This window comes from Suncus etruscus, chromosome 3 (assembly GCF_024139225.1).
Source record: "Suncus etruscus isolate mSunEtr1 chromosome 3, mSunEtr1.pri.cur, whole genome shotgun sequence".
Taxonomy (NCBI): domain Eukaryota; kingdom Metazoa; phylum Chordata; class Mammalia; order Eulipotyphla; family Soricidae; genus Suncus; species Suncus etruscus.
The window spans coordinates 132,052,825-132,057,863 of record NC_064850.1 but is presented as its reverse complement, the minus strand read 5'-3'; the positions used below and the strand labels follow the sequence as shown (position 1 = coordinate 132,057,863).

Here is a 5,039-nt window from a genome sequence, read left to right as displayed (position 1 = left end):
TTTCTTGCGAGAGTACTATTAATGTTTCTTGTGAGAATACTATTAATGTTTCTTGTGAGAGTACTATTAATGTTTCTTGTGCGTGCGGGGGCTACGATTTTGAAAATATAGACTGGACAGAGATTACCAGTGCCAGCCAAACCTCCTCCTGCTAGACTCCCAGCTCCCAGGAAGGAGAGATCCTTCAAGAAGCTGGGAGACCAGAAGTTCAGAGCCCCACCCAGACCCTCCCTAAGGAGCTGCATGGATAATGGGGGAAGGCCTAGGGTACCTTCATGCTCCACCAAGGGACCCAACTCACTGGCTTGCCAAGGCATGTGGCCCGGGGAAGCCCTGGAGATCTGGAGCAAGGCGGTAGAGGGGTGCTGGGGTTACCCAAGTCCCGCACCCCCACTAGGCCTGGTCAAGCAGGCCTCAGGCATCAACAAAACTTTTTATAGACAGACAACACAATTAAAAATGGTGTACTTAAAACAATATAATTCTCCTTTACCAAAGAAATTCGATTTAAAATTTTGACTTTAAGACTGTCATTTCTGTGATGCCTTTGAATGAAATTCCACTATTGGCCTCCAGTGTCCAGAAACAGGCACATCCATACATTTCATCAGATATTATTCAATGTATATTTTGCAATAAATTTCAGAAGTTTTCTTTTTTTTGTTTTTTTTTTTGTTTGTTTGTTTTTTTGGGCCACACCCGGCATTGCTCAGGGGTTACTCCTGTCTGTCTGCTCAGAAATAGCTCCTGGCAGGCACGGGGAACCATATGGGACACCGGGATTCGAACCAACCACCGTTGGTCCAGGATTGGCTGCTTGTAAGGCAAACTCTGCTGTGCTATCTCTCCGGGCCCCAGAAGTTTTCTAACTCTCACACACTTGTAGAAATTCTTCCAAATGCATTAAATAATGATACTATTTCTTGTTTAGTAAGTTGAAATTCATGACTGGGTCCACTTTCTGGCATATTTGCTATTAGATTATTGAAAACATAATCTTCAGAGAAGTGCCCAACCCCTGTATTTGAAGCTTTCCCCATAGTTGACATTTAAAACAAACAACACAATCCATGATTCTTGAAATATTTCTAAAATACAGTTGAAAGTCATTCTTTAATTTGGTTGCTTTTTTTTGTCCGGCCAAAAAAAATTTTTCATTGAAATGCAAAGGAAATGACTTGATTTCATGAAGTAGTTCCAGAAGTAGCATTTTGTTTTCAGTATACTGAACTTTATTTCCAGTGAAGAGTTGAAATCCAGGCATTCAAAGAATGGTAACACTTTAGATAATGCTCTTAATTCTATTAAGTTGAGAAAATACAAGTGTTTAAGTCTTCTTTGACCTCCTTCAGTCAGAATTCCATCAAACTACTGTTGAAATTCTGTAATGCTGTGTTCCCATTTTTGTTCCACCAGGTATCTTGAAGAAGATACCATGGACTCAGATGCACATTAATACTTGAATGTAGATGATATATAAGTCTGTAGAAAGCTCTTTTTTCTACACAGAGGCCTTCAAGACAACTGTAAAAAGTATTCTCTTTGGTTTTCCTTGACCAGAGCCAATTGTCTGTGACTTAAAGCAGTTTTCTTCATAGATAACATTTCATATCTTCCATGCATCAGGTCCCTTGTAAACAGTGTATCACTTAGGATTAAGCAGCAAATCAACATATTCATTATCAGGAGATTGTATATCATCAGCTTCACAGAAGTTGTATGAGGAATCATCAGGTTTGGTCCACTGAATAACAGCCTTTTGTGTCTCCTCACTCAGAGATTCATCCACAGCTCCAAGTCTTTCAACTTGTTCACATTCTTTAATCAAACCATTGGCTTCTTTAGAATACATGTAATTTGCAGATTTAATTCCCTCAGGAACTAAATTGGTAAAGTTTGACAGCACAATCCCTTCTCCACACTGGCTAATACCATTCCAGAAAGGACATTGCCTTTCAGGTTAACTTTGTAATGTCTACAGTCATCACTTTCTTAGAAGTTTCCAAGTTAGACTTGGAAAAAGTCTAGTCATTGAATCTATAAATGAGTTCAACATCACAGGTACAGTCATCCAAGTAACTAACTTGGAGAAGCACCACTGTGCCACAGTCTCAAGAGGTTGCTGCCTGCTGGGTCTGGTGGCCAGCAGCCATCTGGTGCCTAGAAGGCCTATCAGAACGCCCCAAGGACAGTCCATAGCTGCTCAAGCTGCAGTGAAGTCCCCCAGCTGTTTTTGGATCTCTTATCCTGTAAAATCATCATTGATTAAGCTTGGAATCCTGGAACCCAGGATTCTTCCTCCTTGATTCTTCCTCCTCGAATGTATCCTCCACTCCCCCAAACTTAATCACAACTATTGACTTTACTCATTCTTCTTAATATCTCTCAAATGGTATCTTCCAACTTGGTGCTGTCCCTTGCCAGTTTGAATTTTTGATCAATCTTTTTTATAACCAGTTCTCTTTCTCATGTAAAATATATGTCAAATTCTTTTATTTGAATTTTATTTTTTTGGAGAAACCATTGTGATTAAAAAGGTCCTTCATAGTTGGATTTTAGATATACAGTGAATTATGGCCAGTCCTACCACCAGTGTTGACCTCCCTCCACCAATATTCCCAGAGTGCATTCTATAACATTTCCCTTTGCCCCCTGGCCTGTCAATATAACAGGACCATTTTAAGTTTATATTGTTATAGTTTGAGTCTCTGGATTCTATTGTTGTTGAATTTGGCTTTGATATTTAGTTATGTTCCTTATTTTCTCCACCAATGCACCTGAGACTACTTGGTTCCTGGCCCCCCATCCTTGCTTTTTTATCTTAATTTTATAGAAAAATGCAGAAATATGAGGTAAACAAAGTAATTTGTATCCCAGAGTTCTATATAAAAGGCAGTAGCCCTATATAAAAGATTTATAAAAGAAAGACAGATTTTTTTTTTGCGTAGGCGTAGCAAAAATGGGAAAATATAAAGAAAAAATTTTTGGCCTAAAAACAGGGTGTCCCTACCCATGAAGCATCCTGCCATAAGACCAACTACAGGCTCCAGGCATACTAACTTGTCTAACCTCAAAGTCTTTCTTCATGGTCCCAGGATAAGTTCTCCTCAATCATGGTTGTTGCAGTCAGGCTTCTGTATTTAGAGCTCTTTGTTTTTTGCACAGATTCTATGTCAAAATCAGGGTGTCATGGAGCATCTTCTGATTTTATCTCACCATTAGAGAGCAAGGCAGGGAACCCCACCTTGGAAACAAATTGTTGCTGTTTCCAAGTCATCAGGGTATCATATGAACCCAAACTAGAGCAAATCAGTGCCAAAGGAGCGTTAGTGCCTTCCCTTGTGGAAGTTCGATTCCTGGTACTGATGCAGCAAACTGTGCCAGTTCCAAAGATGGGATCCAAAGTTTGGGAATGAACAGACAAAATATGATCGACAGAAGCTTAATCAAGTCACTCTGACAAATATTCAAGGTGAAAGGCTTCTTTCTCTGCAATATAAAATTTATGAGTTCCTATCCATATTAGATAAGAACTTTCCATATGCAAGATTTCTCCCATTTTAATGTGTCCTTGCAAAAAGGAACAATGCCACACAATACTACTGGTGCATAACGGGGTAAAAACAACAAAATTTTGTCAGTCAAGTGCTCTCTATACTTTCTCTAGAATATCACTGGAAGCCTCTCATCATCTGGCACTTTCCCAAGTGCCAGCTACCCCCATGCACAGCTCCTTTTGAATGGAACATGAAGTCTTGCTGTCTGAGGAATTGTTTCTCTTCCCTGGAGGGTTATTATGCTGACTTGATCCAAATAGCTGGCCCTCTCAGAACTTCATTTTCTTTTGTATTTTTCTAATTTGCTATTTTTATTTCTATTATCTTTGCTCTCAGTATATCTCAGGATGCTGTATTTTTTTTAAATTAAGTTATATAATATACTTTATCTTCTACTTAAGTTAGGCATATTTTAAAAGGGCACATGATCAGGACCAATTCAGCCATAGGATCTATTATTTAGTATACTAAAGTAATAATTTACTAAAGTGCTGAAGTATTAATTAGTTAAATGGCCTGAGGAAGAATTAACACAGCGTTCCAAAGTGCTTAACTTACTTTTAGGGAGAGGGAGTAGTTTGGAACTGGGGGATAAGGCTCATTAAGCAATTCAAAGATGGCCCCTGGAGCATTATCCCTGAAGCCTTTTGTAGGAGTAACTAGTTTACTTCCTGGGTGTAATGATAGAATTACTTTCTTGCAAAATAATTATGTCAATGGAACTAATGTCTACATTTTAAAAACCGTGTGAGCGAACTCTTCATTTCCATAAAAATCCCTTACCTAAAAATGATTGTCAGTGGATCTGAGGATATGACTTAGTAGTAAAACACATGCCTTGAATGCATGAGTTCATGGGTTTGATTCCCAGCACTGAAAAAAATTCTGATTCACTTTGGGATCAGAGTGTTTTAGAGTGCTTACCTTGTAAGCCTAAGGCTTAAAACTCAATTTATCTGACTAAATGTACCAAGTGTGATCCTGGCAGTTTTGCTGTTTGATTCTAGCACCTATGCCATCTGTAGTTGCTACTGTCCCAATAGCTGCAGCACAGCTTGGTGCATGTGTGTGTTCATGTACCTGGATTAAAAAGAGCTGTGATTTGAGCACTATATGCAGGAGGTGTGACCTCTCGTGAGCACATGTGTGAAGACCGATGACATCTGACAAGCACTACAGCAACATGTGTTCAAGCATGTCTGCTAAAGAGTGTGGCATCTGGCAATATAGCAGTGAGAGGATTTGTTATCTTCAGCGAGATTCACCTGGGAAAAGATGCAAGCACAGTAGCCTGATGTGTGCCTCTGTTGAGCACCATGATGGAGTGTGTGAGTGTGTGACTGCCCTCTGTCATTACATCAAAAAATGAAGTGAAGGTGAAAGTAGATGAATGCATGTTTAACCAGATTGCTTTTACTTTAGTCAATTATTATGACTATTAGTATTGCTATTGTCAGTTATTGAATATTTAGGTATTTAGAT

General features: G+C 39.1%; 1 pseudogene; it reads right to left on the bottom strand.

Moving 5' to 3' along the window:
- Positions 1-839: 839 nt before the first annotated feature.
- Positions 840-2,197, bottom strand: LOC126004464 (ERO1-like protein alpha; annotated as a pseudogene).
- Between the last annotated feature and the right edge of the window lie 2,842 nt (positions 2,198-5,039).